Raw genomic sequence first — 13,989 nt, forward strand, 5'->3', positions numbered from 1 at the left:
CTTGTAGCACATAATACCTGTAAGAACTCAATAGTTTCGTATGGCAGTGCCTATTGAAGTCAAGTAGCCACTTTCATTGCGCTCCTATTTTCAGCTCCTGCTAAAATCATTCCTGTTTAAACAAACCCATCCAGACATTTGGAAAGCTGGGGTTAATTTTAATGTGGCACTGTGGTTAAACCACTGAGCCTAGGGCTTGCTGATCAGAAGGTCGGCAGTTCGAATCCCTGTGACGGGGTGAGCTCCCGTTGCTTGGTCCCAGCTCCTGCCAACCTAGCAGTTCGAAAGCACGTCAAAGTGCAAGTAGATAAATAGGAACCGCTACAGCGGGAAGGTAAACGGCGTTTCCATGTGCTGCTCTGGTTTGCCAGAAGCGGCTTTGTCATGCTGGCCACATGACCTGGAAACTATACGCCGGCTCCCTCAGCCAATAATGCGAGATGAGTGTGCAACCCCAGAGTCGGTCATGACTGGACCTAATGGTCAGGGGTCCCTTTACCTTTACCTAACATTCGTATGCTTTAAAGTAGGTTTGTATTTTTGTTCCTTGATTTTACTGTTTTATCTTTTGTAAACCGCTTTGAGATTTATTTATTTATTTTTACAATCAAGCGGTGTATAACTTTTTATGAAATAATAATAAAAAAAATGATTACACCGATGCCAAAGATTTGCCAGCTTGCAGTTAACCTTTTGGCTCTATTGTAGGTTTTAGCAGGATTCGGCACATGTTCAGCAAATACATTCATTCAAATTATTTTTGAAAGGAGGAAAATGTGCAGTGTTTGTGTGCTTCTGAAAAGAAAACACACCAATGTGTAGCTAGACGGTTACAGTAAATATACTTCTAAGTCTTTAACACCATGCAAATAAGAATGCCAAAAGTCATAACAACAGCACAGCTTCTGCTTCTGTGTTATTATCATAACATATATAGTTAATGTTTGCAAATCTCCATTGACCTAAAGCAGGCATGTCCAACAGGTAGATCATGATCTACAGTAGATCACTGGACGTCTGTGGTAGATCACTGGTAGATCACTGGCTCCCCCCAAAGAAGCTCAGCAACTTTGGCTCCCCTAAAAAAAACCTTTACATCTTTGCCCTGAAGCCCCCAAAACAGGGCTTTCCTTCCTAAAAAAGCTCAACAACCTCGACCTGAACCCCCCAAAAGGGGGTAGATCACTGCCAGTTTTTAACTGTGAGTAGATCACAGTCTCTTGGAAGTTGGCCACCCCTGACCTAAAGGAATGGAAATTCATGCTCAGTGGCATTTAAAAATATGGGCAGAACCACCAAAATGTTGGTGGGACTGGAACAACTCCCACATGAGGAAAGGGTGCAATATTTACCGTAGTTTATTTTTTTAAACAATGACTGTATGGTGACATGATAGAGATATGATAAAAGATATGCATGATTTGGAGAAATTGTGGTTGTTAGTCTGCCACAGTGGGGCTCCTTCGTTCTTATACACCATTTCATGGTGGGGGGTGCAGACACATTGTGACTAGGCTGGTGTAGCGATCTCTTTATCCTATGCCTGCTCAGCCCAGCAGAGGGGTTAACGCTATATATATATGGCTGTCATGTATACATCAGGACCACAATTGGTGGTCAGTGGTGGTTTACACACATGCTGGATGTTTGGTTGCTATTTTTGCACTATATATATATGAAACTACAATGCCCATTCTCCATGACACTACAATGCCCATTCTCCATGGACTGGTGAGAGAAGCAGTGATTGTGCTGCTGCACCTTGTCCCCACAGGCATGGGTTTGAATTTTCTTATGCCATACATTTCTCCCAAAGAGATGGAAGGAGAGGGGTCTTCTACCTCTCTCTCTCTCCCTTGGGGTATAATGTACTTCATTTTTACCATTTCAAGTCATCCGAGGTGTTCTGACTGACTTTCAGCAATATCAACATTGTAGCTGATTTTTTTCCTAAGAGTTCTCTAGGCATCTGAACACAGAGGGCAACTGATGAAGGCTGTCTGACTGGACAGCCTTCATCAGTTGCCCTCTGTGTTCAGATGCCTAGAGAGTAAGTTGTATGCCATGTTTTGATGAGATGAGATTTAGGATAACTGCAGCGAAGATCAGCTGGAAAAGTCCATATAAATATATCATAAATCCTTGATCTGCTTACAAAAAGCGGCAAATGCAACAGTTAGTCATTATAAATAGTGAAACATTTTTTAAAAAGAAATGTGGATGTGTTTGTTGCTCTGGGTGCCTTCAGGAGCATGGGTGGGATACAAATTCAATACATTCATAAAACTACAATGGTAAATTACTGGTGATTTATCAGTGAATTGGGCTTTGTTATTTGGTTCCAGCATTTTCAGCAAAAATGTGTGAGTTTACATACCTCACATGGTGGCATGGGTCATCTGGGGTAAGTGTAGTAGAGTTGCTCAAAACTGTAACATTAGAAAATAGCCAGATGTAGGAACTTAGCAAAGAAGCCTACCCGTATCTACTCAGAAGTAAATCCTACTTAATTCAATGAGGCTTACTCCCAGGTAAGCGGGGTTAGGATTGCATCCTTAGAGTTCAATATTTGCTGCTCCTTCTAAAAGAAAAATGCACACTATTTTATTTATATTGTCATTTCCTCTTTCAGCTCAGATTTCCATATAATCACCCTTGCTGCGACTGTTAGCATTATTGCTTATCACCAACCCACACATATTCATACAATGCAGTTATGTGTTATACACTCTCCCCATATCTTTCACACAAACCTTCTCCCTTATCTTGTTCCTCAGGAAGGAAGAAAACCTCAAAGTAAAGGAACTAATTTGTTTTTAATCAGTCTGTGCTGCCCTCTGCTTTTTCATCTGTATTTTTTAAAAATACACAGTATAAAGTATAGAACCATGAAATAATTTGAGAAATAATTTGTGCAGTATACAGTATATGGTAGCTTATTTTCCTGGTGGGAGGGGGGGGGTACAACTAAACCTATGTGCATAAGTTGATGGTATGTAAATACGGTATGTGTTGCAATTGTCAGACCTGGGATAATCTTTTTTTTAAAGCAATGTCTATTCTGACTGCTAAATAGCACAACTAAATTTGTTATAGTTTCAAGAATGCAATCCTATAGAATAGCCTACTTGGATATAAGTGCAGCTGAACTCAATGGGAATTATGTCAGAGTAGATATAATCTGTAGGATTGTGCTGTAAATGATGTGGGCATTTATTTCCACCCTCTGTCTCATTAGAATCTCTTTGGCCTCCAGTGGTTTATATGTATTGGTCAGATTCTAAAACTAGGAATTGGCCATCAAGAATGGAATGCTCTTTGAGTCCCCACCGGTTGTGATTTGTGCAATTCCCAAGGCTACTGGCCTTCAGATTTCAGTCATAGAGAGGACTAAACTCTATATGAACAAATGACTTTTTCTGATTAGTTTCCATAAGACTCTCACATTCCAAAACTAATACAGATGTTGTACCTTGGAAGTCGAACGGAATCTGTTCTGGAAGTTCGTTTGACTTCCAAAATGTTCCAAAATGCTTCTTATTCGCTGCAGGAAACTCTTGCAGCCAATTGGAAGCCGCAGCAGACGTTTGGCTTCCAAAAATCGTTCGAAAGCCGAAACACTCACTTCTGGGTTTCGATCGTTCGGGATCCAATTTGTTCAGGAGCCAAGGTGTTTGAGATACATTTGAGTATTGTTATAAGATTGGGAGTTTGAACAGGAGAGGGTTAACTGCGCCAGGAGTACTGTTGGCGGTTCCCCTAATAGTCTGTGGTAAGGCACATAGGCACATCTTTTGAAATTACGGGGGGGGGGATCTAGGAGATGGTAAGAGAATATGAGGCACCATTGCATCCCCACATCCAGACAGAAAGAGAGGCCAAGCTAGCTGTGTGTCGTAAACAATTGCATAACCGTCAACGGTCCCACTTTAAACGGGACATCAGAGTTGCAGAAAGCACCCTGGCTTCTGATTGGATCTTGGGATGTCTTGTTTCAGCTCCTGAGAGTGTGTGCTCCCAAAAGTCACCCATTTTGGAGGGCCATGCTCTCGTGCAAGTCACCTCCAGGGCTTGTTTTTCAGCCGGAACTCAGATCTGGCACCTCTCAGGTGGGCGCCATTGCCATTAGAAGAGAACAAGGGAAGCGCTCATGGTGAGATCTGGCACCTCTTTTTCTAGAAAAATAGCACTGGTCACCTGGCTCCCGTGAGGATGCAGCCCCCAAAGATGTGCATCCTTATTTTCCTCTGCAAGATGTTGAACCTGTAGTTCTAGTCAGGTCTAGTCAAATGTTTTTTTCTGAACACACATAGGTTGACTGAGGATGGAGCAGGGGCTTTCAGTCGACCCCCCCTCCCCATTTTACATACACCATGTTCCCAATTCTGATCACCCCACCATAGTTGCTAGATGCAAAAGTTTGAGAACAGAAATGTAGGCCTATCCTCACATCTAGTTTGGACGTAAGTCAAGCAAGTTAGTAACCTGGCATTAAGGGTGACTGAAAGGTTTAGCAAGTACAGACCTGATGCTTTGGATATTTAATTTTTTTGTGTGGGTGGGCAGGGGGTTATAGATATTTGGAGATTAAGTTTATTTTCCCTGAGTGTTGCATTAAAAGTAAATAAATCCTTATTTATGAATGTTCTAAAATAGCAAATTGAAATTAGCTATGTAAAGCAGGCAGGGTAAAATAATGTTCCTACTCACATAACTCCAATAATGCAATAATGTGCAGTCTCAACATATCCAGCATGTGTAAACATTTCAGTGAACAATGTGATCCAGTAAGATCAATTAAAGTGGAAATTATCTTTATCAGTAAAGTGTGTTTAAAAGAGATCTTTGTAGAATGCTAAAATAAATGATCTAATATGATCAAGTGAACTCAGTAATCAAATAATGTTATACTTTTGAGTATTGTTTAGCAGAAGAATTGGTAAACAACTGAAGCATAGTATTCATCTGATATCTTTATAGTGTGTGAGTACAATGTAAAAAAGGGTGTCTGACTGGTTTTGTACAAGACTAGTATACTACAGCTACTGTTTATAGATAAATGCTTTAGTAAAACAGGATAATATAAACAAATTATGGCAGTGGTTAAAAGGCTTTGAATTTATGTGCAGTGGTGGCAATAATGCAGGAACTTCGCCTCACACATTGGCGAATCGGCAGAATGAAATGGAAGATGCACTCCCCATATGTATGGTATAAAGCGGGGTGTCTCAGCCCATAACTATTCACGTAGTTAGACTTATAGATGTACTTGAGGACCTTGCTGAATCAGGTCCTTAGTAATACAGGCTTCAGCAATGAATAATTGAAAGAATGATGCTCAGGAGTCCTAATGATCTATGTGGCAACACAGCGTAGGCAGAAAATGCCTTTTCAGCAGAATCCCACCAGTAATCCATTAACAGCAAGCAAAGGCGTTCTTCACATTTCAGGAAATGAATGGGAAACCAGAGTCAAAGCCTCTGGGAAATAACAATAGTTTTTCTCCACCACCCCACCCCCATTCCCGCCTTACCAACCTCCTTTATTGATAAGTGAAATGGTCAAATTAATGTAATGTAATCAAATTAGCAAGCAGCAAATAGCCAACGAGTAAATAGATTGGTTGTAAAGTAAAGGTAAAGGGGCCCCTGACCATTAGGTCCAGTCATGACCGACTCTGGGGTTACGGCGCTCATCTCGCGTTATTGGCCGAGGGAGCTGGCGTACAGCTTCCAGGTTGTGTGGCCAGCATGACAAAGCCGCTTCTGGCGAACCAGAGCAGCACACGGAAACGGCATTTACCTTCCAGCAGGAGCGGTACCTATTTATCTACTTGCACTTTGACGTGCTTTCGAACTGCTAGGTTGGCAGGAGCTGGGACCGAGCAACGGGAGCTCACCCCATTGCGGGGATTCGAACTGCCGACCTTCTGATCAGCAAGCCCTAGGCTCTGTGGTTTAACCCACAGTGCCACCCGCATCCCTAGATTGGTTATAGATGTGTGAAATTACTATAAGGCCTTACCAGGAATGCACCCCCCCCCCCGGAATCACAGACTGGTGGAGGGACCTTATTGACCCACTGGCCGATTTAGGGTAAAGCAGAGTCTATTTTTTACTACGACTCCCATCATCTCCAGCATGTAAATAGTCCTTAACATTTGGAGGGTACCAGGTTGGCAAAAGCTGCTACTGCCAGGCTGCATGTAGCTAGATGATACTGATTTGTCAATACGTTTCTCCTTCCACTTGCAGGATAGCTGAATCTCAGTTTGCTTTCACTGCCACAAGTGCTTTCACAGGTGAGCTATGGGACAAATTTGACTACCAGCTTTCCAGTTTGTCTAACCCTAAAACAATGAAACATTCAATTAATGGAAACCTTTATTATTTTTATTTTTTCCCCAAGGTTTTTCTGAGCATGGGAAGGAGGATGATAAAAAAAAATACCAACACCCATCCTTTTTGCGAAACAAGCCTTGACCCACCTAAACATGCAGTTTGAGATGGAACGGTTCTAGTATAAAACAAGTGTTTGTGTCCCACATCTTTCTTCAAAATATCAATCGAAGAGAACAAGCATCTGAAGTTCTGGTAAGCCTGTCCAACCATAAATCCCAACACTAATCCGAGTCATAAACCTAAATATAAAATATGATGAATGTGTGTGCTTTGGGTCTATATACATGTCAAATTCATTTGAGAAATCTGCAGAAGATGAACAAGAAAATAGCCCTAAAGTAGTGCCTAATAATAATAATAATGAAAAATATTTTTTTGTTTAATCCTTTATTTCCCCCCCTTTTGTTTGATCCTCTTTAAAGATTAATTTTAAGCCTGCCAGGATACTTGTTTCCTATATATAGTAGTACAGAAAGAGAAGAGATAGAAACGATAGTTTTAAAAAAGTACTCATGAGTTATATAATGTATTTGTCAAGAAGGAATGACAAATGTATCTAAAATTAGCAATGTATAGGATTTGAATAGCAGTTTTGTGGGATAACAGGACTTATTTCTGGGCAATAAGCCAAGATAGAATCAACCTAGAAGACAGATGAGTACAAAAGGAAGTGCTTCTTCATGCAACACATAGTTAAACATAGTTAAACTTTGATGGCCACCAACCTGGATGACTTTAAAGGAAGATTAGACAAGTTCATGGATTAGACAAGTTGTCAATGGCTGCTAGCCAAGATAGCTGTGCTTTAGGTAGACGGCAGAGGTAGAGGGAACCCTGATCCACATGTGGTGGCCGTGTAAATATGCTAGCGAATACTGAGCGATGATTCATTCAGAATTAAAAAAAGATTCTCAAGATCACATCTCCCAAAAGAGCTGAGGCATTTCTGTTAGGGATAACAAGTGATGATGTAAAGCAATGTAAAGTACTACACTTGGGCAAAAAAAAATGAAAGGCACAAATACAGGATGGGAGACACCTGGGTTGAGAGCAGTACATGTGAAAAGGATCTAGGAGTCTTGGTAGACCACAAACTTGACATGAGTCAACAGTGTGATGCAGCAGCTAAAAAAGCCAATGCAATTCTGGGCTGCATCAATAGGAGTATAGCATCTAGATCAAGGGAAGTAATGGTACCACTGTGTCAGACCTCACCTGGAGTGCTGTGTCCAGTTCTGGGCACCACAGTTCAAGAAGGATACTGACAAGCTGGAACGTGTCCAGAAGAGGGCAACCAAAATGGTCAAAGGCCTGGAAACAATGCCTTATGAGGAATGGCTTAGGGAGCTGGGTATGTTTAGCCTGGAGAAGAGAAGGTTAAGGGGTGATATGATAGCCATGTTCAAATATATAAAAGAAGGTCATATAGAGGAGGAAGAAAGGTTGTTTTCTGCTGCTTCAGAAACGGACACAGAGCAATGGATTCAAACTACAAGAAAGAAGATTCCACCTAAACATTAGGAAGAACTTCCTGACAGTAAGAGCTGTTCGGCAGTGGAATTTGCTACCAAGGAGTGTGGTGGAGTCTCCTTCTTTGGAGGTCTTTAAGCAGAGGCTTGACAGGCATATGTCAAGAATGCTTTGATGGTGTTTCCTGCTTGGCAGGGGGTTGGACTGGGTGGCCCTTGTGGTCTCTTCCAACTCTATGATTTTATGATTCTATCTATGATTCTATGTCCCGAAAAAGGCACTCACTTCTCTTTTTAAATGCGACCGCTGCAGCTAGAGTGGTATATGTGGGGAGGGGGAAATGGAAAGAAAGAGAGATACTCATGAAAGAAATATGGCAGAATAAATTGATATACCGGTAATATGCAGAATTAGTAACTAAGACCACAAAACTAAGAAATAAAGATGAGTTATGGGTAAGAGATGATTGGATGTGTTTTTAAGAATATCTCAGAGGGATGCGGGTGGCGATGTGGGTCCCTTTACCTTTACCTAGTACAGAGGGTGTAATAGTTTAACCTACAAGTAGGAATGAACATACTAGCAGCAGATAACATTAAATAAAAGAAGATTTGAGATTAAAATGGGTGGAATAATAGATTATGCAGCCGACAAAAGACTACCTAGAATGCCATGGAGAGATGGACTGGGAAGTCCGAGGTTAAGAGATAATTATGAATATTGTATGGTGTGTATATATTAGTTGTAAAAATGCACAAACAAACAAAAGATAGCTGTGCTCTGCCTTCTGCAGTTGGAGGCAGCAATGCCTCTGAATACCAGTTGTCACAGGACGGAAGAATGCTCTTGTGCTTAAATCCCAGAGGCCTTTGGAGAACTGATTTGCAAGACTAGATGAAGCACTGGGGTGGCCCAGCCTGCTCTTACATTTTTATTGATAATGGACATCATATGATGCAGTTGTAAAGCTTTATGTGTGCTCAAGTAGCACTTCCGCATTTGTTTTGGCGAAAGGAAAAGCTTTCTGGGTCTCTCACAAAATTGTCCACACCACTGAAATTAATGGGGAAACTCTTGCAGACAGGGGGCTTTTATGTGTGTAGCAGATTCTGTGCAAAGAATTCGCCAGACTGGCGAGTGACTTTTTGGGTGTGCTGCCTCTCCTCCATTTATCTGCCCATACAAAAAGTGCAGTTAATGGAAATCTACTGTGCCACAAGCCTCAGTGGGGGCAGGAAGGCAAAAGGAGAGCAAGAGGCAGATAAGCTTGCTTTGATTACCAGGGTGGCTCCAAAATCAACAGGCCTCATGAGTGCTGGTCCTTATAGCAATCTGACAGCACCTATTTTCTTATTGACACAAGGAGGAATTGCAAAGAAGGAAACCATGGAGTAGATGAGTCACCCTCCCCCCCCCTCTTGCCAGCCAGTCTCTCTGTGTGACAGCTTATGATGGTGCCCTGCATCTAAACTGTGTCCTGACAGTTGCTAGGGACATCTCTCCATCTCCTGAGGCTGCTGCTTTGGTGTGAAAGGTCATGAGAGTAGGGACTGCAAGCAGTAGTGTGTGGTCTAGGCTACTCCCCTTATAGTTCCCTTGGCACCTCCTACCCAAAGCCCAGGAAGCTTCTGGCCTGATTAGGGAGGGAAGCAAGATACTCACGTGCACAACATCGGACCCCCACAATCGCCCTTGCAAGCTGGCACCTCTGGCCCTAACTGTTACACAATGAAAAAAATTCACTGTATACATTGTAAAGCAGAAATGGGATCTTAAGGCAGGACCCCATATTTAGACTGTTCATTTCCTGTTGCAGACTGCAAGAGCACATTGTACCAATGCGCGCACATGTGTTACTTTAGATCCCCTCCTGCTGCTTCAGGCAAAGACAGTGGGTGAGAATTCCCTGGCATTTCAAATTGGCCAAAAAGCCAATGTATGGGTGCTTCAGAACAAAGCACCTGTACAGAAATCTGTTAAATATAAGAGGGTTGCTGCTGCTGTTAAAGTTCACAAGTAAATGTTTAAAATTGTTAGCAATGGTTGTCCTTTTATTTGTTTATTTTTCTCTCTCTCTCTCTGCGGAAAGATCTGATGTAATGTCTGGTAGCATTTATAACAGCTATTGAATGGGAAAAAAGGCAATTTGGCCAAAAATGGTAGGTCGCACAAGTTTCATTGCAGCAACTGAGCAAGTTTTTTCCCATACAGTATCTTTCTGATACAACGGGCTTTCCCCATGTGAACTAGGCATCCAGCAGTCACTTTGAAGTAGAGATGGCATAAAACACACACTTCATTTGTCTTGCCCTGAAATATCTTTGGATATAATTTTTTTTAATAGCCTTTAAGGTTGTAATGTGGGAATCAGGAGTCCACAGGAAAAACGATGGTTAATGTGACCTTTTCTACTGTGGACAGAGTAACATTGACGCCCCCAGACCCCGGTTGAATTAAGAAACTGGTTAAATACATCTTGAAAATGGATGCATAGTAAAGTTATTAGATGTTTGTTGAACCCCAGCAGCACATAAAATCTAGGCTTCTATGTATGATTAACTGCACATAAAACAATGGTGAATGTTTAAGTATGATTCCACAAAAGCTCAGTCTTAAACCTGCATTCCACAGCCAATAGCACCATACAGATTCTTGAAATTAAGGGTCAAAATATTCGTTACATAAAAGATCCATGATCAGTTCTCCGCTTCCGCTTCTGCTTCACAACAATTTTAAAGACACTGTGGAGACTGATTTGGATGCTTAACCCTTCCCCGTGCCATTTCCCAATCTAAATCCCCCTGAAAGCTCAAAAATCAGAGCGCCCTCCCATGCTTTAATAAAAATGAACACATGTTGGGAACTCTGATCTCTTATCTCCTGCAAGGCATCAGTTTTGGCCCCTAGGGGCTTGAGAATCATCAGTGATCCCCCCCCCCCAAAGTACAGCTATGGAAATGAGGTGCTAAAAGTAACTTGACTTACGGTTCTGGATTTCTGCATTCATACCTATCAGCTGAGCAACCTGGCAAGTCACTTCCCCATTTAAATAAACATAGCCTTGCTTACGAAGGCTGTGTGTAATTAAACCGAGTCCATACCTATTAAACACTGAGTCACACTGTTCTTAGGTGGTGTATTTTCATCTCTGAGCTCATCTGTACATGGCTGAGTTGCTCGGCGTTATAAAGACCGTGAAAATTGCAATAAAACAAGAGGAATTGGCAGTTATGCAATTTGCATGTGTGCTGATCTTCAGTTTTTAAGGGTTTGTTGCTGTGCTGAACATCCAAGAGGTGTTGAGATAATGGGTTGTCCACTCTTTGAAGGCTTTCTAGGATGTATTGCAGTGCTATCCATACTCTTAAGTAGAAGTGAGGCTGGCTGCTGCCTAAGGCATCTGATTTTGGGGTTTAATGAAATGCAGTGCAGACTAATCCATTGGAGTGAATGGGGTATGAATAGGGTGAATATCTTCAGGAACGCCTCTTCTGATATAGACTTGCCTGGACCCTTATATCATCAACTGAGGCCTTCTCCAGGTTCCTCCTCTGATGGAGGCTTGGAGGAGATGGGCTTTTCAGTTGTGGCTCCCAGGGAGATCTGTTTCACACCCTTCACTGACATCTTTTTGGCACCAGGTAAAAACTCAACTCCTGATGTGTTGATTTGCCAACCTGGATATGTGTCACAGCAACCAGAGAACCTGTCTGCTCTACCAAAATTCACCAAACCCTGCAAAGTCAACTCACAAAAATAAATACTGTAAATGGTGCAACATATTTCTAATTCATATTTCTAATTCTATCTGAAGAAGTGTGCATGCACACGAAAGCTCATACCAAAATATAAACTTAGTTGGTCTTTAAGGTGCTACTGAAGGAATTTTTTTATTTTGCTTCGACTCAGACCAACACGGCTACCTACCTGTAACTCTAATTCAACAGTTTTGGCCATTCTGGCAAACACAGTTTAGGAGTATGACAAACCTTGGTTGATTTATAATGCATGGATTCTGGTTTTCCAGGTAGCTGAATATCATACAACTGGGTAAAAGAATATTCACCATCTTCCCAATCAGCCTGCACAGACCCTCACTGGCCATTGCTCTGTAAGGTACACAATTTGTTTCTAATATTTATTGTAAAACTGACAGGCTTAATATAATTAGATTAGTGTAACTCTTCAGAAGCCAGAACACTTAATGACCTACACAAAATAATAGCCTGAGCCTTTTGATTTGTCCGTGGATGTTTGATGTTGTAATCCTTCCAGACCAGGACATGTTGACTCCCTTAACTCTGCTCAGATCCTGCTGTGCATCTGCTGGACATATAAAATATTACATTTTCCTGTTTCTATGTTTGTTTGTTTGTTTTAATAAAAATAACATTTGGGCTGTTGATGTGATTTATATGCATTTAGTATATGTGCCAAGCATGAATTACAAAATACATTGCAATCATCAACTTATAGACATGAATAACTCTTAAGTGGGTAAAAATAAAACCCCACCAAAATATCCTGGACATGATCTGATTAAAAGTATATGCATTCCAGGAGAGAGAGAGTCATTACTGCAAACTTGGTCTTACTGGAACAGTCAACTCCTTAAAAACAAAAACTCAAAACAACTCTCTTAAGCTGAGCTGAGCTTTGAAGTCTACCAAGTGCTTCTGACTTTCCTCAGATCCACAGCTCACGCATAAACTATTGAACCCACGATACTAGTCCAGAGAGAAAAATGATTAATTTATCTGGACATGCTACCTCAAAACCTATTCTAAAATTAACATAAGGAATATTAACTGCTTCACATTATTAAAGAACACTAAATGCTTCCAAATATGAAAATGATTATGATGATATTGTATGAAAATGTGAAATATAATGGACCATTACCTATCCAACTTTTCTGGCCCGCTACAGACTGAAGGAGGTTGAGTGTGTTGTCCTTTTCTGAAGAAAAGCTGGTTTCTGCTGAACAGTGACTCAGGAAGGTCACAGATTGAGAAATACTTGCAACTGAATGCTTTGTGAAATGCAGCCACAATTCCTATCAGAAGGTCTTTGATCCTCCAATGGAAGGAAGGCTTTTGTACGGTGTGTCAGACACAGACCTGTTTTCGGGCTATGCTGGATCAATCCCCAGTTAATTAAACGAATTCACTAATACCAGTAGATCTGTCTACTCCATGCACTTATGTACAAATCAGCATGGAAAAGTTGGGAGCCTCCTGACATAAATGTGAGCTGAGTTGATGAGGGGCATGTGACACAAAGGTCTTTCTGCTCTATCATGTTGGTCGCCTCATTCCAATTCCGAGAAGCATCCAAAACGCTAAACCCTGCATCACTATGTGGTGTCAAAAGTGATTTGATTTACCATCTCAGTTACAAAGTCCAGAAACCGGAAGCTATAAAGCAGGGCTGGCTAACTTGTGACTATCCATCTGCTGTTGGGAGTGCAGGTCCCATCAGCACCCAGCCAACATGATCAATGATCAGGGCTGATGGCCACTGTTGTCCAGCAACATTTGTGCTTTCTACATGAAACTGTCAACATAATCACATTAAAAGGTTCTACAGAATATGTAATCTTCCATACTATGGTTGGATCCAAAGGAGGTTTCCTTCCTCCAATTGTTTTGTAAGCTGCCATGGGAGGGCTCTGCCCTGAAAAGTGGCATTTCCTTAACACACAAATCCAAGCCTATAGTATCTTTTTCCCCATTAAAGAAAGGAGATACTGTACTAACAAGAGGATAATAACAAGCAATATGATGCAATATGTCATTCATTTATGACTGTGGGATACAACGTGCTGTTATGAGTACTTCAGTAAACCCATCACTGGGGAGAAATGCATAAGACTTTCGGGAAACAATCAAGGGGGTGGTATGAAGGGGGATAAAGAAATCAGTTTGGTAGTTAGAACACATTCTAAGATTCAGCAGTTAGATTCATGTTTATCAAGGGGATGGTTGAAAGAATCAGTGTTTGCAGCCCAAACAAAGGGCAGAATTTCCTTTTGAAGATATCCTACAATACTTGGGAACCTCTAAGGAGGGAAAACTGAGTGCTGTCTGTGCAATCTCACGCAAGGTAGATTGTTTGC

The sequence above is a fragment of the Zootoca vivipara genome, chromosome 10 (assembly GCF_963506605.1).
Source record: "Zootoca vivipara chromosome 10, rZooViv1.1, whole genome shotgun sequence".
Taxonomy (NCBI): Eukaryota; Metazoa; Chordata; class Lepidosauria; order Squamata; family Lacertidae; genus Zootoca; species Zootoca vivipara.